The sequence below is a fragment of the Cervus canadensis genome, chromosome 1 (assembly GCF_019320065.1).
Source record: "Cervus canadensis isolate Bull #8, Minnesota chromosome 1, ASM1932006v1, whole genome shotgun sequence".
In the NCBI taxonomy this organism is placed as follows: Eukaryota; Metazoa; Chordata; class Mammalia; order Artiodactyla; family Cervidae; genus Cervus; species Cervus canadensis.
The window spans coordinates 15,667,893-15,695,733 of NC_057386.1; the positions used below are offsets into that span (position 1 = coordinate 15,667,893).

The window sequence follows — 27,841 nt, forward strand, 5'->3', positions numbered from 1 at the left end:
ACCCCCAAAAAACACAGAAACAAACTGAACTAAACTACAGAAGGATAAAAAGGCATGACAAAATTCAATGTATGATCCTTGATTTGACTATGGATCATAAAACAAAGCAAAAGCAAAACCAAATAAAGGACATTATTGGGACAAAGGCAGAAATTGAATATGGACTATATATTGGATAATTAAGTTCCAGTCTATTATTATCTGCCCCTCAATTGTAAACTCTCTCATTTGTTGGATCTTTTTACTAAGGTGCTTTATGAGTTTTGTATGAGTACATAAACAGCTTTGGGGGAGTCCTCCACGTTTCAGGGGTTAAGGAGCAATCAATCCCAAGGGTATTTTAATGGTCACCTCTGCTAATGCCCTACAATATTCACCAGTTCCAAATATATTAACACATTAGTTTTCCGGCCTAGGATTTTCACACAAAGCTGGAGTTTCCATTTCTTGTGGCTTTTAACAGCCACAAGCCAAAGTTAAGCAGTTATCTTCCATCCTATGTCCTGGATTGGTGGACAGTTTTATTAGCCCTAATTCATAGACAAGTGTGCCCCTTCCCAATCCCCAGTTTTTGACAGTTCCAGTTCAAGCCTCTGGCCTCAATTATTATCCCTAGGGGAAAATTATGCCCAAAGATATAAAAGCTTATGGGTTACTAAAGTTTAACTCTCATTCACCACTCTGACATCTTCGCCTTCATCTCCCAAGTTAGAATAACTAGGATTCAATTTTTCCTATTTTCCTTACACTGCTGACATTCAGGAATTATATAATTTTCATATATTTCATTTAGCCAATTACTGAGTTGTTATTCAGCCTAATCATGTTTGTTCCTCTTGACTTCCTTGTCCAGATATAAATCATAGTAGTTATAAATAATAAGTTTACGTATTCCTGGTGGTTCAGAGAGTAAAGCGTCTGTGTGCAATGCAGGAGACCTGGGTTTGATCCCTGGGTCGGGAAGATCCCTTGGAGAAGGGAACAGCTACCCGCTCCAGTATTCTTGCCTGGAAAATCCCATGGATGGAGAAGCCTGGTAGCCACAGTCCATGGGGTTGCAAAGAGTCGGACATGACTGAGCGACTTCACTTTCACTTTTCTACAATTTATACCTCTTGTTTCTCATTTTACTGCTTTGAATAAAACAACATAAATAATCACCATAAAGAACACTGTTGGGCTTCCCTGGTGGCACAATGGTAAAGAATCCACCCGCCAAAGCAGGAGACACAGGTTTGATTCCTGATCCAGGAAGATCTCACATACCGAAGAGCAACTAAGCCTGTGCACCACAACTACTGAGCCTATACTCTAGAGCCTGGGAGCCACAACTACTGACCCCACGTGCTGCAACTATTGAAGACCGCATGCCTTAGAGCCTGTGTTCCACAGGAGAAGACAATGCAACAAGAAGCCCACGCACCACAACTAGAAAGCAGCCCCTGCACACTGCAACTAGAGAAAAGCCCTCGCAGCAATGAAGACCCAGCACAGTCAAAAACAAATAAATAAAACGAAATTATATTGTTAAAAAACCATTGTTGTGTTCTTCTTTTTCAAAGTAACTCCTCGAGTGCTTTACCATTAAAAACTGTAATAAGACTGCAAAGAACCAGTCTTGTAAAAGATAAAGTTCAAGGTGTCCTAAATCCACTTATTACAAAGCTACAGTAATCAAACATAGTATGGCACTGGCATAAAGACAGACACAGACGAGAGATATACCATGCTCTTGGACTGGAGAATCAATATTGTCAAAATGAACACATGACCCAAGGCAATCTACAAATTCAAAGAAAGCCCTATCAAATTCAGTTCAGTTCAGTCGCTCAGTCGTGTCTGACTCTTTGCGACCCCATCAATCACAGCACGCCAGGCCTCCCTGTCCATCACCAACTCCCAGAGTTCACTCAAACTCATGTCCATTGAGTCGGTGATGCCATCCAGCCATCTCATCCTCTGTCGGCCCCTTCTCCTCCTGCCCCCAATCCCTCCCAGCATCAGGGTATTTTCCAATGAGTCAACTCTTCGCATGAGATGGCCAAAGTACTGGAGTTTCAGCTTTAGCATCAGTCCTTCCAATGAACACCCAGGACTGATCTCCTTTACCAATAGCATTTTTCACAGAACTAGAACAAAAGAAATCTAAAATTTATACTGAAACACAAAACACTCCAAAAGCCAAAGCAATCCTGAGAAAGAAAAATGGAGCTCGAAGAATCAGACTCCTTGAGTTCAGACTATACGACCAAGCTACAGTCATCAAAGCAGTACGGTACTGACCTCCCCGGCAGTCCAGTGGTTAGACTCTGCACCTGCCGTGCAGGGGCTACAGGTTTGAGCCCTGGTCAGGGAACAGAGATCTCCCCTGCCATGTTGTGTGGCTAAAAAACAGCACGGCACTAGCACAAAGACAGAAAAACAGATCAGCACAACAGGATAGAAAGCCCAGAAATAAACTCATGCACCTATGGTCAACTAATCTACAACAAAGGAGGCAAGAAAAATACACAATGGAGAAAGACAGTCTCTTCAATAAATGGTACTGGGAAAACTGGACAGCTACAAGTGAAAAATGAAATCAGAACATCGCTAACAACATAAACAAAAATAAACTCGAAATGGATCAAAGACTTAAATGTAAGGCTGGACACCATAAAACTCTTAGAGGAAAACATAAGCAGAATACTCTTTAACATAAATTGCAGCAATATCTTTCTTGATTCACCTCCTAGAATAATGAAAATAAAAATAAAAACAAACAAATAGGACCTAATTAAACTTGAAAGCTTCTGCACAGCAAAAGAAACCATAAAGAAAATGAAGACAACTCACAGGATGGAAGAAAATATTTGCAAACAAAGCAACCGACCAACACGCAGCTGTATGTCAAAAAAAAAAAAAAGACAATGCAATTAAAAAATAGGCAGAAGATCTAAACAGATATTTCTCCAAAGAAGACATATAAGACTTCCCTGATAGTCCAGTGGTTAAAAATCTGCCTGCCAATACAAAGAACCCAGGTTTGATCCCTGGTCCAGGAAGATTCCATGTGCCATGGGGCAACTAAGTCTATGCACCGTAACTACTGAAGCCAGCATGCCCTGGAGTCCATGCTCTATAACAAGAGAAGCCACTGCAATGAGAAGCCTGTGCACTGCAACTGGAGAGTAGCCCCTGCTTGTTTCAACTAGAGAAAACCTGAGGCCAGCAACAATGACCCAGCACAGTCAAAAATAAATTTAAAAAAAAAAGACATACAGATGGCCAAAATTATAGAAATGCAAATCAAAACTATAATGAGGTATCACTTCACGACAGTTAGAATGTCTATCATCAAAAACCAACAAAAAATAAATGCTGGACAGGGTGTGGAAAAAAGTGAACTCTCCTACACTGTTGATGGAATGTAAACTGATACACCACTATAGAGAACAGTATAGAGATGCCTTGAAAAACTAAAAATAGACCTATTATGTAATCAAGAAATCCCATTCCTGGGCACATACCAGGAGAAAATCATAATTTGAAAAAATACATGCACCCCAATGTTCACTGCAGCACTATTTACAATAACCAAGATGTGGAAGCAACCTAAATGTCCACTGACAGTTTAATGGATAAAGATGATGCGTTATTTATATACAATGGAATACTACCCAGCCACAAAAAGATGAAATAATGCCACTTGCAGGACATGGATGACCTAGAGATTATCAAGTGAAGTCAGTGAGACAGAGAAAGATAAATATCTTATGATCTCTCTCATTATATGGAATCTTAAAAAACGATATAATTCTTATTTACAAAAAAATGTTTATTTGGTAGTGCAATAACTAACACATGTGTACTTCTATGGGCTGAGTATTCTATATTAGCACATTTGATTCTCACAGCAAGTGAAAAACAGACCCACAGAAAACATGTAGGGGAAGAGAAAAGGGAGAAAGTCATCAGAACCCAGGACTAGGTGAAGAGGTCTTACACCAAAAGCTTGATCCATAAAAGGAGACATTAACAAATGGAACTTTACCAAAATTAAAAACTTTTACTTAGCAAAAGATCCCACCAAAAAGATGAAGAGGCAAATCATAGACACATTAGCTCCAGAAAATGTTCATGCAAAAACCTGTACACTCATGTTCACAGTGGCTTTATTGGTAATAACCAAAAAACTAGAAACAAACCAAATAGCCTTTATATTGTGATATATCCACACCACGGAGTACTACTCAACAATAAAGAGGGATGAACTATTTATATATGCAACAACTTTGATGGGCTCTAAGGAAATTATGCCAAGTGAAAAAGGCTAATCTCAAAAAGTTATATACTACATTATATATATATATACATACATATATATTTATAACACATACAATTCTTGAAATGATAGTATTTATAGAGATGAAAAGCAGATGAATGGACGTCAGGAGTTAGGGTTTCGAGGGAAGGAACGGGGGTGGCTACAAAGGAGTAGTGGGAGAGAGTTCTGAGATGGGGCAGTTCTGCATCTTGACTGGGATGGTGAATACAGTAAGCTACACAGCAATAAAATGTCACAGAAGTACCTGTACACACACAGACACAAATGATGCGTGTATAACATGAAATCTGAATAAGCTCTGTGGATTTCACCAATGTCAACTTCTTGGTTTTAATATTGTACTATAATTACATAAGTTGTTCACAGTATGGGAGAAAAGGGGTACATGGAAACTCCTTGTACATTCTTTTTTACAACTTTCTTTGAATCTGTAAGTACTTTTAAGATTTTTAATGTATGATCATTTTTATTATTTATATGTATTATATAACTACTTGCTGTGGTTAAGCAATAATGGTAGACAATACTTAGGCAGAGCTTGCTACATGGTCAAATACTCTATATTAGTGCATTTAATCCTCCTAGAAACCTGTTATGGGCTCAACTCTGTCCTCCTTAAATTTATATACTCAAGTCCTAACCCCAAAACCTCAGAATGTATTTGGAGACATGACCTTTGAAGAGGTAATGAAGCTAAAATGTGTCAGTAGGGTGAATACTAATCCAAAATGACTGATGTCCTTACACAAAGTGGAAATTAGGACACAGAAACACCAGACATGCACGCACAGAAGAAAGACCACATAAAGACACAATGAGAAGGTGGCCATCTGCAAGCCAAGGAGAGAAAGCCTCAAAGGAATCAGTCCTACTGACACCTTGATCTTGAAGTTCTAGCCTCCAGCATTTGTGAGAAAATAAATTTCTGTTGTTTAAGCCACTCAGTCTATGTTACAACAGCCCTAGGAAACTGATGACAAACTTCTAAGATAGCTATTAGCAGTCTTATTATTAGATGAGAAAACTGTAAGAGAAGTTTAGTAAACTTCCCAAGGTCACCCAGCTGCCAAGAAGCAGTGCCAGGATCCAGACCTAGGCAACCTGGCTTCAAAATATGTGCTACTGTCTTCAGCTACACTCTAGACATGTTCGTATACTGTGCTACTGTCAATCAGCTGTACTCCAGATATATTGGTTAAGAGTCATCTCCACATTCAGTGACATATTTTAAAAACACTGAACTTGTCAGACATTCTTCAGATAAACCCTCTGAAACAAAATAATTGGCCATTTGCAAATATTTTTACTTGAACTTAAACATATATACATGTATTCATAAATGAGATTAGGTTATACTTTGACTTTCTCATATGTGTCAGGTTTTGTTATCAGAGTTTATTTATATCTATGTTATTATTTAACATGAGAATTATTTATTTCTTAAAAGGTTAGGACAGACCACCACTAACTAGGGAGTGTTTTTTTTTTTGCACTGCTTCAAAGTAGTAGGAGGAAGAGGAGGAGGAGGAAATAATTTTGTAATCACCTTTATTTTTTTTCTTGGTTACAGAAGTCTATTCTGATTTTTACATCTTATTTTTGTCAATATTAATATCTACTATCTTGGATGGAAATTAACTATTTTCACTTAGATTTTCATATTAATATCATGTAACTTGTAACTTCATAAGCAACAAGAGAGTCCAAAATGCAGTACTTGGGTGCAATCTCAAAAACAACAAAATGATCTCTGTTCATTTCCAAGGCAAACCATTCAGTATCACAGTAATTCAAGTCTATGCCCCAATCACTAATGCTGTAGAAGCAGAAGTTAAATGTTCTATGAAGACCTACAAGACCTTATAGAATTGACACCAAATCAAAAAGATGCCCTTTTCCTCATAGGGGACTGGAAGGCAAAAGCAGGAAGTCAAGAGATACCTGGAATAACAGGCAAGTTTGGTTTTGGAGTACAAAATGAAGCACGGCAAAGGCTAAAAAAGTTTTGCCAAGAGAACACACTGGTGCTAGCAAACACCCTCTTTCAACAACACAAAGACAACTACACATGGACATCACCAGATGGTCAATACCCAACTCAGACTGATTATATTCTTTGCAGCTGAAGATGGAGAAGTTCTATATAGTCAGAAAAAACAAGACCTGGAGCTGACTGTGACTCAGATCATGAGCTCCTCCTTATTGCAAAATTCAGGCTTAAACTGAAGAAAGGAGGGAAAACCACTAGGCCATTCACATATGACCTAAATCAAACCCCTTATGATTATATAGTGGAGGTGACAAATAGATTCAAGGCATTAGATCTGATAGAGCACCTGAAGAACTATGGATGGAGATTGATAACATCAAACAGGAGGCAGTGACCAAAACCATCTCCAAGGAAAAGAAATGCAAGAAGGAAAAAATGGTCGTCTGAGTCGTCCTTACCAACAGCTGAAAAAAGAAGCGAAAGGTAAAGGAGAAAGGAAAAGATAATACCAATCCGAATGCAGAGCCCCAGAGTACAGCAAGGAGACATAAAAAAGCCTTCTTAAGTGAACAATGCAAAGAAATAAAGAAAACAGCAGAATGGGAAAGACTGGAGATCTCTTCAAGAAAACTGGAGATACCAAGGGACCATTTCATGCAAAGATGGGCATGATAAAGAATGGAAGTGGCAAAGACCTAACAAAAGTAGAAGAGATGGCAAGAATACCCATAACAATTATACAAAAAAGGTCTCAATGACCTGGATAAGGGGTCCTCTTGTGGCTCAGCTGGTAAAGAATCTGTCTGCAATGTGGGAGACCTGGGTTCCATCCCTAGGTTGGGAGGATCCCCTAGAGAAGTGGATCAAATATCCACCCCAGTATTCTGGCCTGGAAAATTCCATGGACTGTATAGTCCATGGGGTCTCAGAGTTGGACACGGCTGAGCAGATAACCACAGTGGTATAGTCACTCAACTAGAGCCAACATCCTGGAGTGTAAAGTCAAGCGGGCCTTAGGAAGCATTGCTACGAACAAAGCTAGTAGAGGTGACAGAATTCCAGCTGAGCTATTTCAAATCCTAAAAGATGATGCTGTTAAAAGGCTGCAATTGCCAGCAGTGGCCACAGGAATGGAAAAGGTCAGTCTTCATTTCAATTTCAAAGAAAGGCAATGCCATTACTGTACAATTATGCTCATTTCACATGCTAAGGTAATGCTCAAAATCCTTCAAGCTAGGCTTCAACAGTATGTAAACCAAGAATTTCCAGATGTACAAGCTGGATTTAGAAAAGGCAGAGGAACCAGAGATCAAATTGCCCACATTTGTTGGGTCACAGAGAAAGCAAAGAAATTCCAGAAAAGCATCTACTTCTACTTTACTGACTGCAGGAAAGACTTTGACTGTGTGGATCACAAGAAACTGGAAAATTCTTAGAGATGAGAATACCAGACCACCTTATCTGTCTTCTTAGAAACCTCTATGCTGGTCAAGAAGCGACAGTTAGAACCAGACATGAAATAATGGACTGATTCAAAAGTGGAAAAGAAGTATGTCAGTTTGTATACTGTCACCCTGTTTATTTAACTTATACACAGAGTACATCATGAGAAATGCCAGGCTGGATGAATCACAAGGTGGAATCAGGATTGCCGGAAGAAATATTAACAACCTCAGATATGTAGATGATACCACTCTAATGGTAGAAAGGGAAGAGGAACTTTATAAAGAGCTTCTTGATGGGGGTGAAAGAGAAGAGTGAAAGAGTTGGCTTAAAACTCAACATTCAAATAAACGAAGATCATGGTATTTGGTTCCATTGCTTCATGGCAAATGGAGGAAAAAAATGGAAACAGTGACAGACTTTATTTTCTTAGGCTTCAAAATCACTGTGGACAGTGACTGCAGCCACGAAATTAAAAGTGCTTGCTCCTTAGAAGGAAAGCTATGACAAACCTAGACACCATATTAAAAAGCAGAGATATAACTTTGACAACAAAGGTCTGTATAGTCAAAGCTATGGTTCTTCCAGTATTCATGTACAGATGTGAGTGTTAGACCATAAAGAAGGCTGAGCACCAAAGAACTGAAGCTTTTGCAATGTGGTGCTGGAGAAGACTCTAGAGAGTCCCTTGGACAAGATCAAACCAGTCAATCCTAAAGGAAATCAACCCTGAATACACATTGGAAGGACTGACACAGAGGCTGAAGCTCCAATACTTTGGCCACCTAATGTGAAGAGCCAATTCATTGGTAAAGATCCTGATGCTGGAAAAGATTGAGGGTAGGAGAAGGAGGGGACAGAGGATGAGAGGGTTGGATGGCATCAGGGACTCAATGGACACGAGTGTGAGCCAACTCTGGGAGAGAGCGAAAGACAGGGAAGCCTGACATGCTGCAGTCCATGGAGTCACAAAGAGGCGAGCAGGATTTAGCGACTGAACGACACACAAAGCCAGCAGCATCCACTTCCGGTTTTCTCCTTCGGGTAAGCCCTCACTTTGTCACACCCCAGTTACCCTCTCCATTTCCCCCTTCCTCTCCAGCTCTGGATTTATTGGTTCCTAATCTTCAATCTACTGAAAGTCAGTCTCTGACACAACAGTTTGTTTTTTTGCATAAGGATAAAGGGGAAAAAAAATTTTTTTAAACAATGTATGATAATAAGTTAACATTCCTCAGTGAAAGCCCTATTTTCTATGCTAACATGCTGATTATCCTGTTGTTGTTCAATAGCTAAATTGTGTCTGACTCTTTGTGACCCTTTGATTACCTTTGATTATCCTGTATACTGCTAATGATTTTTTTAAGCAAAACATCAAATGGACAGTTTAAAAAATAGACAAGAGTCAAGTTTCTCGTTTATAAGAAGCAAGGCTCCCAAAAAACAAAGTAAAACACACTTCTAATATACCTAAATGAACTTTGGGGGGGAGGAGGGTGTGGTTAAACATACTTCAGTTTTAAGCCTAAAGAAAGCCTTGTGGATAAGTTGTAAACTTATGAAAACTGAGGTTAAAATACAAATGCTGACAACCAGTCTTTAGCAGATGAATGAAGCCTATATGAACCTTGTAGAAACAGGGGCCAAAGGTTAATCTTTCACTCTTGTAAAAGTTTAAATGTCAACATTTGTTGAGTTTCTAAAGTCTTCATTTCCTCCTTGAACTAAATTGGCATCTTAAAAGAGATTGAGAACAGCAGACAAAAGTTTAAGTATAAAAGAGCACAGCTGACTACAGGGTCAAACTATCTGAGGTAATTAAAGGATACTCCATTAAAGAGTAGACCTAATAAAGAATTAAAACCATACCTTTCTTAGCTATTAGTAGAACCACCTTTTCACACCTCAGCACAGTCAAATCAGTGGGGTGATTTTAAATGAATAACTGTGTTTTGACAAGCAAATAAAAGATTACAGTACACTGTCAGGAAAATCCTTAACTAATATTAATGATTTTTAAGAGCATTTCAGTCTTAAATAAATGGCAAAATCTTAACCATGTAATTTATTAACATCCATTTTCAGACAAGCAAATCCAACCATAAAAACAATAAAAAATCCTTTAACTATCTTTTCTCCTGGACAACCTTCCTATGGAAGTCTGGTACATATAACCAACAAGACAGACAAGGATATGGAGAAAGTTTAACCCTCACACACTGCAGGTGGAGAGGTAAAAAGGCACAGCCACTTTGGAAAACAGTCTGGCAGTTCCTCTAATGGTTAAACTAATGACTTAAAAAAAAAAAAAAAAAAAAAGACAAACACATGAAAAGATGCTCAACATCACTCATTATTAGAGAAATGCAAATCAAAACCACAATGAGGTACCATTACACGCCAGTCAGGATGGCTGCTATCCAAAAGTCTACAAGCAATAAATGCTGGAGAGGGTGTGGAGAAAAGGGAACCCTCTTACACTGTTGGTGGGAATGCAAACTAGTACAGCCGCTATGGAAAACAGTGTGGAGATTTCTTAAAAAACTGGAAATAGAACTGCCATATGACCCAGCAATCCCACTTCTGGGCATACACACTGAGGAAACCAGATCTGAAAGAGACACGTGCACCCCAATGTTCATCGCAGCACTGTTTATAATAGCCAGGACATGGAAGCAACCTAGATGCCCATCAGCAGATGAATGGATAAGGAAGCTGTGGTACATATACACCATGGAATATTACTCAGCCGTTAAAAAGAATTCATTTGAATCAGTTCTAATGAGATGGATGAAACTGGAGCCCATTATACAGAGTGAAGTAAGCCAGAAAGATAAAGAACATTACAGCATACTAACACATATATATGGAATTTAGAAAGATGGTTAACGATAACCCTATATGCAAAACAGAAAAAGAGATACAGAAGTACAGAACAGACTTTTGAACTCTGTGGGAGAAGGTGAGGGTGGGATGTTTCGAAAGAACAGCATGTATATTATCTATGGTGAAACAGATCACCAGCCCAGGTGGGATGCATGAGACAAGTGCTTGGGCCTGGTGCACTGGGAAGACCCAGAGGAATCGGGTGGAGAGGGAGGTGGGAGGGGGGATCGGGATGGGGAATGCGCGTAACTCTATGGCTGATTCATATCAATGTATGACAAAACCCACTGAAATGTTGTGAAGTAATTAGCCTCCAACTAATAAAAAATAAAAATAAAAATTAAATAAATAAATAAAAAAAGATTCTTAAGTCTTATATTAATCCCTTAATGGACTATCTCTTAACCATAAGATCCAGCAATTTCACTCCAAGGAATATACCCAAGAGAAATGAAAACATATGCACACACAAAAACATGTACATGAATGTTCATGGCACACTATTCATAATAGCCAAAATACGGAAATAACCCAAACGTCCATCAACTGAAAGAATGAATAGACAAAATGAAGTATATCCATACAATGGAATATTATTTGGCAATAAAAAGAAATGAAGTTCAGATACAGGAATGAACCTTATAAACACGATGCCAAGTGAAAGAAGCCAATCACAAAGGACCACACACTGTATGATTCTATTTATACTAAATGTTCAGAACTGGTGAAATATAATCGAGGCAAAAAGTAGATGAATGGCTGCCTGGCACTGAGAGGGGGCTTCCCGGGTGGCTCAGTGATAAAGAACCCACCTGCAATGCAGGAGACGTGGGTTCAAACTCCGGGTGGGGAAGATCCTCTGGAGAAGGAAATGGCAACCCACTCCAGTGTTCTTGTCTGGGAAATCCCATGGACAGAGGAGCCTGGCAGGCCACAGTCCATGGGGATGCAAAGAGTCAGACCGACTTAGCAACTAAACAATAAGCACCGAGAAAAGGGGTGAATTTTGAGGGTGAAAGCTAAAGGGTAAGGATTTTTTGTTTTTATTTTTTGAGGTAATGAAAATGTTCGAAAATTGACAGTGGTAATGGTTTCACATTTCTATAAGTCCACCTGGAGTCACTGAATTGCATATCTTAATTGAGTAAATTGTCTGTTGTGAGAATTATATCTCAATAAAAGTGTTTAAAAAAAAATCCAGCAGACTCTTGCTCAATACAGGAAGTACTGACAGACATGGGACTGCACTGCTATTGCATACACTGTTATTGGATACAGAAGAGCAACAAACACAATCCTGCGCTCCAGAGCTTCCCGATCATCTATGGAAAGGGTCAGGGTACTGTTTTCTTCCTCTAGTTCCAAATCTCTTATCTCATATAATACTTCTGTAGGTAAGTGACAAAAGACCATTCTACAAATGTGTTTACAGGATGATTATTTAAATAGTGATCTAAATTAGGTCTATATATAACAACATCTTTATGGCGGATCTCAAAATTATCTGCTGTGTGAAAAATAAGTTCAGAACAATAATGATAGTATGATTCAACTTTTGTAAAAGTCATAAAAATCAATACGGTATGCTTTCTACAGGTAAATATGCATGCAAGTGGATAAGTATAGTATTTTAAAAATCTAAGTGGATACATACCCAAGCTTCTCCTAACAATTATAGTCCTATTATAAAAGCATGCATGTGTTCTGAAAATTAATCATTAAAAAAAAAAACTAATCCTAAGGGAAAGAAATATAATTTCCATGCACATAGAAGCAACAGTATATGAACTATATAGCTTATTATAAAGCTTACAATTTAGCTTTTAACCTTACTCCTTATGTTAAAAAAAAAACAACTCTCCTTTTTTGACTAAAAACTACAAAGTCAACACTTACAGATATTTAGATAGAAAAAGGAAACTGAACAAAATCATGGGGCACATTTATAGTAGAGATAACACAGAAGAAATCATCATAAGAACAAAAGTAAAAATATCAACATAATCCAGAATTAAAATGCCCAAGAGGTACATAACTCTAAAGAAAGTTTGAGTGCTCGCTTCGGCAGCACATATACTAAAATTGGAACGATACAGAGAAGATTAGCATGGCCCCTGCGCAAGGATGACACGCAAATTCGTGAAGCGTTCCATATTTTAAAAGAAAAAAAAAAAAGAAAGTTTGATGAGCAATAAATATAAGGTTCCTGGCTTTTACTGTTTTGAAGAGATCATTAATTAATTGGTAAGAACAAACCCTTGCCTACAGGAAACAGTCTAACAGAACTCTTACCGCAGAGCCCAATATACTGGTATAATGACAGGAGGCAGAAGTCTAAACTCCAGTTCTGTCATTTACTGACTGCGGCACAATCATTAGCAAGTCAGCGCTCTATCTGATCTTCAGTTTATTTATTTTTGGCCGTGCTACACATGGCTTGTGGGATTTTAGTTCCCCAACCAGGGACTGAACCTGTACCCCTGCAGTGGAAGCTCAGAGTCCTAACCACTGGACCACCAGGGAATTCCCTGATCTTCAGTTGACTCATCTGTAGAAAGCCAGGCAGGGAAATCCCTGGTAGTCTAGTGGTTAGGATTCTGAGCTTCCACTGCAGGGGGCACAGGTTCAATCCCTGGCCAGGGAACTAAAATCCTGCATGGCATGGCCAAAAAAAAAAAAGGCCAGGCAGACATCACTAATGCCCTTTATGCCCCGTCAAGGGCTAGAATTTAAGAGAGTAATTTTAAGTTTATATAATCAATCGCCCTACCTCCTACACACACAGATCCTAGCTGCTTCAAATTTCTACCTATCTGATTGGGGAAAGACAGTTGGAGGTTTCCCACCAAGGCCTGGCAATCTCATCTGCTCATCTTTCAATTCCAAAAATCACAATACTAACCTTTGGTAAAACCCATGTAAAAAACTTAGCTAGGTTACTGTTATTTACATCCCTAAAACACATTATTTTCCAAGGCACACAGCCCGTGGCTCAGAATTAAACATCAAAATTTAAACGGACTGTGCCTTCCATTAAAGTGTATTAAAGCCAAAATAAAACTGGTATCTTGATATCATCTGTGAAGAGCACCAAAAACTGTATCGCTTAACAGTCTTTTTCTTCTGATTTACTTTTGAAGTAAAACATAGAACAGACTCAAACTCAGCACTAGAAAAATTGCTCTCACTTACTTGCATTTCCGGAATGGGAAGAATGGGACAGCCCAGTGGTGTGACCAACAGAAAAATGACTGAGGACAGCGATACCAACAGTTTAAAATAAGACCGGTAAAAAAATAAAATAAAATAAGACCGGTATGGGACTGAATCACTGAATCCCTGTAAGGAACTAGGCAAATCACTTAAGCTCTATGAGCTCTGGTCTTCTCATCTGTGATAAAACAGGAAAAACCACTCACCTTAGAGATACTGTAAGGACTAAATAAAATAATAGTATATATCGGAAAGGTGGGTAAAATAGTGCCTGAAATAAAGCTGGTGCTTAATGGGAGTATGGGAAGATATGAATGGACCATCCTTAATACTGAACTTTAACCAACCAAACCAACAAGTTTTAACTACCCTATTACAACAAAATAGTTTGCCCCCATAGAGGCCCGGTTATTCAGCAAGTCACAATATTGAAGTTCTAACTAAAAGGCAAAAGGTTTTGAACATGATCTAAATAAAAAATGCTAAACCAATGCTAGTAACTCAGCACCCTAAATCTATTTCTCCCTTCAGTCTCCACTAGATTATAATCTCCATGAGTGAAGAGATAATCTTTTATTCACTACTGTACTATGTCCCTGGACTTTCTAGGTGGCGCTAGTGGTAAAGAACCTGTCTGCCAATGCAGGAGACACAAGATATGTGGTTCAATCCCTGGGTCCGGAAGATCTCCTGGAATAGGAAATGGCAGCCCACTCCAGTATTCTTGCCTGGAGAACTCCATAGACAGAGGAGCCTGGCGGGCTGCAGTCCACAGGCCTCAGAGTCAGACACACCTGAGCTAACGGACACGAGCACGCACACACACACAATGTCCCTGGCACAGTATCTATTACATTTGTTGTTGTCATTCAGTCACTAAATCGAATCCAACTCTTTGCAACCCCATGGACTGCAGCACACCAGGCTCCCCTGTTCTTTACTATTACATAATAGGTATTTATTTATTTATTCTGTTATGCTTTTATACAAAGTTTTTTAATAATAAAATGTGTTTTAAAAAACACTAGGTGTGAAAAAAGAACTATAAAATGCAATTTGCTGCTGCTGTTTAGTTGCTAAGCCGTATCCAACTCTTTGAAACCACATGGACTATAGTCCACCAAGCTCCTCTGCCCACGGGATTTCCCAGGGAGGAATACTGGAGTGGGCAGCCATTTCCTTCTCCACATAAAGGTATTTAATGAAGATGTGCTTATAAACAAATGAGTGTTCTTTAGTCCTTTGTACCTTAATGAAATGGCAATACAAAACAACTTCTATTACAAGGATCTCTAAGAAATATTCTCAACTCTTCTGTTCTCAGGGAACATTTCTTTATTTATCCTATTTGATGCTACTGCAAACTGTATTGCTTTTCAAATTTCAATTGCCAATTATACATTGCAAGTGTAAAGAAACCCAAGTGATGTGTTGCATAAATTCAACTTGTAATCTAGCTAAACTTAAACTCTAGCCATTTTTTTTAATCACTCAGAACATTCTACATGCATAATCATGTCATCCGTAAGACATCTAAAAATAAACATAATTTTACTTTTCTTTTCCAATCTATAAGCTTATTCCTTTTATTTGCCTTACTGCACCTGGCTAGGACCTTCAGAACATGCTGTAAAGAAGTTGTGAATTGACTTGTTCTGGACATTGGGTTGAAAGCACTCAATCTTCCACCATTTAAGTGTGAGGTTCAATGTAGGTTTTTAATAGACACCTTTTATCAGATTGACAAAGTTCCCTTCTATTCATAGCCAGCTGAGAGCTTTTATCACAAATTAGTGCTAAACTTTTTTTCAAGTACTTTCTATGAACCTATTATAAGATTATTTAGCTTTTTGTCTTTATTTCATTAATATAGTAGATAACATTGACTTTTAATGTTCAATCTACCTTGCAACTGGGGTTAAGCCCAACTGGTCATGATGTATCATACAGGATAAAACATATAAAGAGCTAGATTCAATTTGCTAATATTTTGTTAATGAGTTTTACATATGTATTCATGAGGGATACTGAGCTATAGTTTTCTTTTTTTGTAACATTTTTGCCTGGTTTGGTATCAAGGTAATGCTGGTGGCGTGTTCTCTAAAATTTGTGAAAATCCTGTCACTATTTCTGCCTTAAATGTTTGATAGAACTCACTAATAAAGTCACATGGGCCTGGACTTCTCTTTGTGGAAATGCTTTTAATTACAAACCCAATTTTTTTTTTTAAATGAATACAGGGTTATTCAGAGTTGCTTTCTATTTCATTTATTTCAACTCTTTATTTCTCTCCTACTTAGTTTGCTCTTTTTCTGACTTCTTAAGGGGGAGGCTTGGGTCACTGATTTTAGACATTTATTTAGCAGTTATATGTTTTCCTCCTAAATCACTGCTTTAGCTGTATACCACAAATTTTGACAGACTGGGTTTCATTTTCAGTCAGGTCAAAGATTTTCTAATTTCCCTTGTAAATTCTTCTTTAAAGTTTATTTCGAAGTATGTTACTTAACTTGCAAATACTTGGGAGATTTTCCAGGTATCTTTTTAATTTCATTGTAGTCAGAGTACTCTCTATATAATTTTAATCCTTTGAAATGTGTTGAAATATGTTTTATATCCCAGGACACAGTCTGTTTTGATAAATCTTCCATGTGCGCTTGAAAAGTATGTGGGCAGTGTTCTGTAAATGTCAATTAGGTACAGTTCACTCATAGTGTTTGTCTAAACCTTTTATATCCTTCTTGATTTTTTTCTTGCCTGCATGTTCTATCAATTATTGAGAACACTGCAATTTCCAACTAAACTGTGGATTTGCCCATTGCTCCTTTCAACTGTCAGTGTTTGCTTCACTCTGTTATTGGATGCCTAACATTTACAACTGCTGAGTTTTCTCAATGAATTGATCCTTTTTTCACTATGAAATGCCCTCTACCCCTTGTAATATTTTCCTTGTTTGAAGTCTCCTTTGTCTAACACAATATACGCACTCCAATGTTTTTATATTTACTGTTTATACAGTATCTTTTTCCATCCTTTTAAATATAAAGACACAGGTTACAAATAAGGTGGGTTTCTTGTAGATAGCACATAGTCAGATAACATAGATCTAACTGGTTAGATCACAGTGATCTAACCTGGCACTCTTAATTGAAGTACTAGACCATTTATAATATATTTAATTATCATATATTTGAGTCAAAATGTACTATGTTACTTTTTTCCTAGCTTTTGTTTCTTTTCCTCTTCCCCATCTTTCTTTAGAACTGTGAAACATATTTGTTTCAAGTATTTCATTTAATCTATTTTATCATTAGCTATTATCTGTTTTGCTATTTTCTTAATGGTATACATATTTAACTTATCACAGTCAACTTCCCAATAGTCTATGGGAAAAGAATCTAAAACACAGAGGATATATGTATATGTATTAATATAACTGATTCACTTTGCTATACTTCTGAAACTAACACAACATTGAAAATCAACCATACTCCAATAAAAAAATTTTAAAAAAAATTCACTGTCAAAGATCTGTTAGTAAAAGCAAATTCCCATTTATAGCAAATATCACTATAAAAAGTTATGTAAGGATAGCCCATAATAAAAGTTTTGTTCTAAATTTCTATTTCAGAAATAAAGAAAACTGAAGAACTAGATAAAATAAGGTATCTACAATAAATAATTCTATACAACAAACAGCTCCTCAGGTTTTATTCCAGAATATGTAACAGTTAAACAAAAAAAAAGGTTCCTAATTGAGTGCTACTAACAGGCAAGACCTTTTAACTCTTGCTCTAGTGTCTAGCATGATATATAGGTTCACCAAACTTTCCCCTATATGAAATATTTTAAATCATCCCTAGAAAAATCCTCTTTCAAAACAAGCCACCAAATAACAATACAGGATCAAAAAAAGAATTTTACATAACATCATCAACTATGTCTAAATTAAATCTTTTAAACTTTCTAATTCATATGGAGACCTGTTTTTTTCTCCAGGACATACAGAAGTGTGACTTCCAATAATATGTATACTATAATTGCAAATTAACTCCATTATCCCATAATATGAAAGCTCTTAGAATCTGTTATGGTGAGTGTTTACTTGTAACAAAACTTGTGGCAGAACTTAATATTGGTCCTCAACAAAATCTCTGAATATGTACTGTTGACACACAGAACTCAAAAGACCCTTGGAAGCTACCTGATATAGAGTAGAGATATGTTTCTTAGTTACCTGATATAGAGTAGAGATATGTTTCTTAGTTAAGTCCCAAAGATAATAATGGGGGTCCTGAACTATTGTTCACCTATACAGCCTATTTAAAATATCAAATTGACTGGACTTTAGTTAAAATTTCATCACCTCAATATAGATGAAAAGATTAATTCTATGTAGTAAAACTGACCTCATACTGTTCTAAAGCTCTAATTAACAAAATTGGGGAAATAAGGTATTGCTTAATAAATGCAGTTTAATAGAAAACAGGCTTTTTAAAACATGGCCTCCCAGGGAGTGAAACGAAGAATAATAAAAGATTGGGAATTGGATTTAAATTAGACCATTCTCTTACACAGTAACTTTCCATACAACATCTCTAATGATTACTTACATGCTTCTACCCAAATATTTCCATAAAAGAGAAATATCATACAAAACAACATGTTCTAATTTGAAACAACTAACTGCCAGATAATGCTTTTTAACCCTATTTTGAATCACTGAACTTTTTAAGAATGCAGCAAAAAATGTGGACCTGTCTTCTGGGAAAAAGACACAGCCATAAACACATATAAACAAATTTTCACCTATTATTTTACAGGTTCAAGAACCCTAGCATCTGTCCACATATTCCTTTAAATAACTCCCTTAACATACTTAACTACGGGGATGTTTTTATTAATTGATGGAAGAATATAGTTATATTCCTATTCTCTATGGAGAGGACTATGGCTATAACTACAAAAATTACACATGTTCATTGACCCAGTTCCTTTGACCCAGTAATTCTACTTCTAGGGACTTATCCAGTAAACATATGTGAAGTGACATTCTGTACAAGGCTATTCACTGAAGCACTGCTTATGTCAGTAAAACCCTGTTTTTCATCTAAGGGCCTATAGACAAGAAAAGCGTTAAATTATGGTTCAGCTGTACAATGGAGTATTAAACAGCCTTGAAAAAAAAGAAGGAAGTTCTATATGTACTAAAACAATTTCTAAAATATTTTTAACACAAAAAAGAAAATACACGATAATATATATAACATATTCATCTTCGTATTTAAAAAAAAAAAAAAGGGAGGAGGTGAATATGCATACATATTTGCACATGCACCCACATGGATAATATATCATCATGTATGATATATACACACACATAAATAAAATACAAGAAACTGCTAACAGTTGTCTCCAGGGAAGAACACCAAATGGACATAGGAAAAGCATAGCAGGGACTTCCCTGGTGGTCCAGTGGTTAAGACTCCAGGCTTCCACGGCAGGGGGCACAGGTTCCATCCCTGGCTGGGGTACTAAGATCACCCATGCTGCAGGGTGTGACCAGAAAAAAAAGGAAAAGGGTAGCAGAGATGTTTCGCTGTGTACTTTTAAAATATTTTAAATATTGTATTATGTAAATATATCACCTAATCAAAATTAACTCTTAAAAAAAAACAACTCTGCCTTAGATCCTAAGCAGTTTTGCTAAGTTTTAAAACCAAGCTATTCTATACTATCATTCTGCAACTTATTCATAATATTTTATCAGAATTTTTCTTAGGTTGTTTAGCTACAGTGATCTTACTGCAAAGCAAAAACTTTCATCCTTCCACACACAATCTGACCCCTGAGCAAATTATTTACTAAGCTCCCTTCTTTTAGGCTCATAATGCCTTCATATCTCCATACTGTTTTTAATGGAGGGAGTGAATATACATATGTACTTGTGCCCCTTCTTTCAGGCTCAAAACACCTTCACATCTCTATATCCACCATCAGCTGTGTGCCATAGACATAAGGGTCCATTCCTGCCTTATTATATAAGTGCCCCAAGTGTATGCAGTACATCTGGTTGATTTTTTTTTAATCCTCTGTAACATCTACACACAGTAACAGACTTACTAAGAGTCAGCTGAGCTCAAAACAAAGTAAATAAATAGTTAGCAAAACTCCACTGCTGAAAAATGGGGGCACTAAAATTTCAATATAGTTATTATGTACCTTTCCCTTCACCTCATCCAGATTATCACACAGCAGGTCAAACAGCTTTTCAGAAGAAGTTGATGGACTACTTTGTGCCTTTATTCTATAATGGAAACTGGACAAGTGAGTTTTGGTTTAATGCTAGTGGTTTCTGCCAAATTTGGACATTAAATCTACCTGCTAATGTTAATTAATATAACAAAACATATCCTGAACTAGAGGCATCATCTCCTGAGATTAGCTGGGCTTTCAGATTATATTTTAATTTCACAATTAATCCTTAGTATTCCTCTGGAGACAGACAAAACAGGAATTAAATCAACACCAACTCTGGCAACAGTCTATGCGATGAAAGCCACGTGTTTACTTTTTTTCTTAACAGAATATAAATCAATTTTATTTATTTAATTTACTTATATATCTTATTTTTAATTAATTTAAATTTAAAATAAATAAAAATTTCTTATAAATGAACATTATATGTCACAGTAATATTTGCACTGTTTTGATCACTAAACCAAAAAGGGTACCGTTTCCTGGGATTAATGCTTATTTCAAACACATCAGGTGATGTATCAGGCTCCACTTTCCCCTCTCTGGAGACATAAATCTTCTCAGGTGTTCTGTCCCTCTACAACACTCTGGGCTGTTGGCTCCCTAGTCCTTGTCCTGAAAATTTTCTTGACTTTTCTCCTTTGTTGGATCATCTGCTTCCTTAATATGCTGCCTTTCTCTTTTATGATTTTCTGTCTGGTGTTTATGGAATGTATCTTCTAGAAGTTTCTCGAGAAAAGACACATGAAAGGAAATAAAGTTGATACTATGTATCAGTCTGGGTCTAGTCAGGAGACCGAAACCACATCTGGGGTACTCCCTTCCCAAAGGCTGAGATTCAGACATATTGGAGAGACCATGGCTTGGTTGCTGGTGGCAGAGTTTACTGGTGCCCTGGGCTGCAGTTGGTGTCCACTGGTATGCCGAGAAAGCCTGCTGAAGGGCAAATGACGGCGGGCCTTCTGTGTGCTCCTGGAAGCTCTGTCATCAACTGAACACAATACAAACTGGGACCAAGAGAAGCCCCTTCATTTGCTACCTTGCAATATCTCTCGAAGTCAAGTCTGACTATGACCCATGGACTGTAGCCCGCCAGACTCCACTGTCCATGGGATTCTTCAGGCAAGAATACTGGAGTGGGTTCCCATTTCCTTCTCCAGAAAAGTTAGATATTTACTCTTTATAAAAGCAAAGTTATCAGTCACACAGGTCACAACTATTAGAACAGATACCATCACCTTGTTATCTTTATATAAGCAACATTAACAGTCTTCATAGGACAAAACTGGTTAAAATGGGCTTCCCAAGTGGCTCAGTGGTAAAGAATCCATCTGCCAATGCAGTAGTCACACAAGACATAGGTTCGATCCCTGCTTTGGGAAGATTCCCTGGAAGAGGAAATGGCAACCCAGTCCAGTATTTTTGCTGGGATAACCCCATGGACAGAGGAGTCTGATGGACTGTGTCCATGGTGTCACAAAGAGTCAGACATGAGCATGCACACGCTGCTGAGCGACTGAGCAGGCACATGCTGTTAAACTCTAATACAGCAGGTGGTCCGGTGGCTAAGACTCCGTGCCCCCCACGCAGAGGGCCTGGCTGCGACCCCTGGTCAGGGAACTAGATCCCACATGCCACATCTAAAAGTTCACATGCCTCAACTAAGACCCGTTGCAGCCTTATAAATATTTAAATAAATAAAGTTATCTATTTCTAAAAAATTTGAGTACAGCAAATCTGGATAGCCACTTGCTGTTATCATTTTAAAATTAAACTATGGTTTGGTTAAAATAAAAAGCTATCCTATGTAACTCACCAAGTTACTTAGTTCTTCAAACTCCTGGGCCAATAATACTATTTGCAAAAAATAACTGCAATTTGAGTATTATTATCAGTCCCTATGTAGAAGCTAACAAAATTTTTAAGACTTCTAAGGTTTTTGCTAAGGGTAGACTAAAAGAAAAACAATCACAATTTTCAGACTGTACTTTGTCAACAATATAGGATGAGAAGAGGTCAAGCTTCAACAAAGAGTTTAATCAAGATCCAATCATACCTCCTCTATACATACACTCAAAATAACTGAGAGCAGGAACTCAACCAGTATTTGTACACCCATGTTCACAGCAGCATTATTCACAGTAGCCAAAAGGCAGAAGCAACCAAAGTGACTAATGACAGATACATGGATGAATAAAATATGGTACGTGTAATATTACTCAGCCTTAAAAAGGAAGGAAAATCTGATGCTACAACATGGATGAATCTTGAGGAATATTATGCTAAATGAACTAAGCCAGTTACAAAAAAGACAAATATTGTATGAGTTCACTTATATGAGATTTCTAGAGCACTTACATTCATGTACACAGAAAGCAGAATGATTGTTGCCAGGGACTAAGGAGAGGCATAAACGTGGAGTTATTGTTTAGTGAGTATAGTTTCACTTTTGCAAGATGAAGTTCTTGAGAGGGATCACAATTATGGTTGCAAAACAAAGTGAATGTACTATACATTCAAAAATGGCTAGAATAGTAAATTTTTTTATGTATATATTTACTACTCCCTTCAGGATCACAGCCTTGTCATGGCAAAGGGGCTTGCATAACTCAGTGAAGCTATGAGCCATGTCATATGGGGCCACCCAAGACAGATGGGTCATAGTGAAGCGTTCTGACAAAATGTGGTCCACTGGAGAAGGAAATATCAACCCACTCCAGTATTCTTGCCTGGAGAACTCCCATGAACAGTATGAAAAGGCAACAAGATATGACACTGGAAGATGAGCCCTCCAGGTCAGAAGGTGTCCAGTAGGCTACTGGGGAAGAGTGGAGGGCAATTACCAATAGCTCCAGAAAGAATGAAGTGGCTGGGACATAGTGGAAATGATGCTCACTTGTGGATGTGACTGGTGATAAAGTCTGATGCTGTAAAGAACAATATTGCACAGGAACCTGGAATGTTAGGTCCATGAATCAAGGTAAATTGGATGTGGTCAAGCAGATGGCAAGACTGAATATCAACAGCTTAGGAATCAGGGAACTAAAATGGACAGGAATGAGTAAATTTAATTCAGATGACCATTATACCTATTACGTAGGCAAGAATCCCTTAGATGAAATGGAGTAGCCCTCATAGTCAAGAAAAGAGTCCGAAATACAGCATACTTGGGTGCAACCTCAAAAACAAGAGAATGATCTCAGTTCATTTCCAAGTCAAATCATTCAACATCACAGCAATCCAAGTCTATGCCCCAACTACTGATGCCAAATAAGTTGAAACTGACCGGTTCTAGTACGACCTACCACAGCTTTTAGAACCACTCTGACGGCAGAAACTGAAGAGGAACTAAAGAAGGTGACAGAGGAGAGTGAAAAAGCTGGTTTGAAACTCAACATGTAAAAACTAAGATCATGGCATCCGGTCCCATCACTTCATGGCAAATATTAACAGAAAGGGAAAAAGTGGAAGCAGTGACAGATTTTATTTTTTGGGGCTGCAAAATCACTGCAGATGGCGATTGCAGCCATGAAATTAAGACACTTGCTTCTTGGAAGGAAAGCTATGACAAACCTAGACAGCACATTAAAAAGCAGAAGTATCACTTTGCTGATAAAGATTCATATAGTCAAAGCTATGGTTTTTCCAGTAGTTGTGTACAAATGTTAGAGTTGGACCATGAAGAAGGCCGAGCACCAAAGAACTGATGCTTTCAAACTGGTACTGCAGAAGACTTTAGAGTCCCTTGGATTAAAAGGAGATCAAACCAGTCAATCCTAAAGGAAATCAACCTTGAATATCCATTGGAAGGACTGATGCTGAGGCTCCAATAATTTGGTCATCTGATACTAAGAGCCAATTCACTGGAAAAGACCCTAACGCTAAGAATGACTGAAGGCAAAAGGAGAAGGGGGCAGCAGAGGATGAGATGGTTAGACAGCACCAGCAACTCAATGGACATGAATTTGAGCAAATTCCAGGAAACACCGGAGGACAGAGGAGCCTGGTGTGCTGCAGCAGTCCACAGGGTTGCAAAGAGGTGGACATGACTTGGCAACTCAACAAAAAGAACTCATTTACTACAATTTTAAAGAGAGTGAAGTTCAGTAAAGGAAACCACAAAGCCCAGGGCCTGCCCAATGAGGTGATTCCAGGAAATTTACCTTCTACTTTAAACAAGGAGCACAGGGCTATCCTTTGAGGATAAGAGCCACCTAAAAATAAACCAGCCCTCAACAAAACTCAATGGATAGAAGCATGAAGATTAGACAAATTTAAAGAGAAAATAAATAAGGGGAAGGTATAAGAAGAAATAAAAAAGTAGATGGAAATGTCAGAACGAACCTACTCAGTATTAAGCCCTGGGAAATAAAAGACCAGCAATACAGAAGACAGGGTAAAAGGCAGAGAAAATGAAGTAAGAAAGTCTAACATACGTTTAAACAGAGTGCAAGAAGAAGACAGAGTAAGGCAGAGGCAATATATGCAAAGACAATGGCTGAGAATTCTAATACTGATGAAAACCAGCAACCCACAGATTTAAGACATCCAATAAATTCCAAGAAGAATAAGTCAAAATAATTCAACCACTGGCAGAAATATGCATACAGATGTTTATGGCAGCTTTATTTGTAATGCTAAAACTTGGAAGCAACCAAGACACCCTTTAGTAGGTGAATCGACAGATAAGATGTGGCAGAGGGACTTCCCTGCTGGTCCAGTGGTTAAGAATCTATCCTGCAACGCAGGCATGCAGATCCGACCCCCGCTTAGGGATCCCTGGTTAGTGCCTCAAAGCAACGAGCCTGAGCGCCACATCTACTGAGTCCGTGCCCGGCAATGAAAGATCCACATGACACAAGGACAATCCTGAATGCCAAAATTAAGACTTGACACAGACATACAAGTAAATAAGTCTTTAAACTAGGGGTATGCTGCAGTCTACTGGGTTGCAAAAAGTTGGATACAACTTAGCGACTGAAAAACAACAGCCAGACAGTGAAATACTATTCAGGGCTTTAAAAAAAAAAAAAGAGAGAGAGAGAGGTTACACACCATGAAAAGACACAGAGAAAACTCAAATGAATACTACTCAATATGCCAGCAAATTTGGAAAACACAGCAGAGGCCACAGGACTGGAAAAGGTCAGTTTTCATTTCAATCCCTAAGAAAGGCAATCCCAAAGAATGCTTAAACTACCGCACAACTGCACTCATCTCACATGCTAGTAAAGTAATGCTCAAAATTCTCCAAGCCAGGCTTCAGCAATACGTGAACTGTGAACTTCCAGATGTTCAAGCTGGTTTTAGAAAAGGCAGAGGAACCAGAGATCAAATTGCCAACATGCGCTGGATCATCAAAAAAGCAAGAGAGTTCCAGAAAAACATCTATTTCTCTTTATTGAATATGCCAAAGCCTTTGACTGTATGGACCACTGTAAACTGTGGAAAATTCTTAAAGAGATGGGAATACCACACCACCTAACATGCCTCTTGAGAAACCTATATGCAGGTCAGGAAGCAACAGTTAGAACTGGACATGGAACAACAGACTGGTTCCAAATAAGAAAAGGAGTACATCAAGGCTGTATATTGTCACCCTGATTATTTAACTTATATGCAGAGTACATCATGAGAAACACTGGGCTGGAAGAAGCACAAGCTGGAATCGAGATTGCTGGGAGAAATATCAATAACCTCAGATATGCAGATGATACCACTCTTATGGCAGAAAGTGAAGAAGAACTAAAGAGCCTCTTGATGAAAGTGAAAGAGGAGAGTGAAAAAGTTGGCATAAAGCTCAACATTTAGAAAACTAAGATCATGGAATCCGGTCCCATCACTTCATGGGAAATAGATGGGGAAACAGTGCCAGACTTTATTTTTGGGGGCTCCAAAATCACTGCAGATAGTGATTGAAGCCATGGAATTAAAAGACACTTACTTCTTGGAAGGAAAGTTATGAGCAACCTAGACAGCATATTAAAAAGCAGAGAGAGGCATTACTCTGTCAACAAAGGTCCATCAAGTCAAGGCTATGGTTTTTCCAGTGGTCATGTATGGATGTGAGAGTTGGACTGTGAAGAAAGCTGAGAGCTGAAGAATTGATGCTTTTGAACTGTGGTGTTGGAGGAGTCTCTTGAGAGTCCCTTGGACAGCAAGGAGATCCAACCAGTCCATCCTAAAGGAGATCAGTCCTGGGTGTTCATTGGAAGGACTGACGTTGAAGCTGAAACTCCAATACTTTGGCCACCTCATGCGAAGAGTTGACTCATTGTAAAAGACCCTGATGCTGGGAGGGGTTGGGGGCAGGAGGAGAAGGGGACGACAGAGGATGAGATGGTTGGATGGCATCACCGACCCAATGGACATGAGTTTGGGTAAACTCCAGGAGTTGGTGATGGACAGGGAGGCCTGGCGTGCTGCGATTCATGGGGTTGCAAAGAGTCGGACACAACTGAGCAACTGAACTGAAGTGAAAGAAGCCAATCTGAAAAGGCTATATATTGTATGATTCCAACTATTTCCAACTATATGACATTCCAGGAAAGAGAAAACTATGGGGACAGTAAAAAGATCAGTAGTGGGCTAGGGGAGGAGGCAGGGATGAACAGTTGGAGCACAGAGGATTTTACGCCAGCATAACTTTGTATGATGCTATAATAAATACATATCATTATATACTTGACCAAATCTATAGAATATACACCTCCAAGAGTGAACCCTAATGTATGCTCTGGGCTTTGGATGGTGACATGTCAATGCAGGTTCATCACCTGTCAAAATGTGAAGAGGCAGGAGTATCTGGGAAGTCTCTATACCTTCCACTCCATTTTGTTGTGAGCCTAAAACTGCTCTAAAAGCTAAAATCTACTTATTTTATGTGTATGTTCAGGTTCCTCCAAAATATTCAGGTGTAAATAATCCAATCTAGACATATGTCTCATCTCTACATTGTAGTGCAGAAAATCAAAGACAGAGAAAATCTCAAAAACAGGCAAAGAAAAGACAGACTAAGTGCAACAGAATGGCAATGATAATAAAAGTAAAATGAGATCAAGGAAATCAGTGGACAATAGTAAACAATGTACTAAAAGAACATAGTAAGCCAATCTAGAATCCTAAACCTAGCAAAATACCACCATTCAAGAATAAAACCCAAAAGAGACATTTTAAAGCAGACACAATGGGAAGACAATTACTGGTAGACCCACACTAGAGAAATTCCAAAGGATGTATTTCAGCAAAAGAAAAAGTATTCCAGATGGAAGGTCAAAGTTGTGAAAAGGAACAAACAACAAAGAAAGTGGTAAATACAACATAGGTAAACATGTAGGTTAGGCTAAATGAACATAACTATAAAACAGATTCAATAAAAATCTGTGTGTTCTTAAAAACATATATATACAAATGGTTAACACATGACTCTTTCATTTATCAAAACCCATAGAACTATACAACACAAAGAGTAAATCCTAATGTTAAACTAAGGACTTTCCTTAATAACAAAGGTATCAATACTCATTGATCAACTGTAACAAGTCTACCACATTAATGTAACATGTTAATAATGGGGAACTGGAGAGATGGGATAGTAGTATATGACAACTCTGTACTAACTGCTCAATTTTCTGTAAAATAAAGTCTACTAATTAAATATATATACACATACAATCAAATATAAAACAGCAGCATGTGAAGCGGGAGAGGAATAATGAAGTTAA

At 37.9% G+C, this 27,841-nt stretch overlaps 1 protein-coding gene and 2 non-coding genes across 8 annotated transcripts in view; 2 read left to right on the forward strand and 1 right to left on the reverse strand.

Moving 5' to 3' along the window:
- The window catches only part of TLK2 (tousled like kinase 2), a 122,429-nt gene that overhangs the window by 86,735 nt on the left and 7,853 nt on the right, over positions 1-27,841 (reverse strand). The gene's annotated exons all lie outside the window — the stretch shown is intronic.
- LOC122424916 lies at positions 12,699-12,805 on the forward strand. The gene has a single exon (XR_006264614.1). It is a non-coding gene; the product is annotated as a U6 spliceosomal RNA (small nuclear RNA).
- TRNAG-UCC lies at positions 13,218-13,290 on the forward strand. The gene has a single exon. It is a non-coding gene; the product is annotated as a tRNA-Gly (tRNA).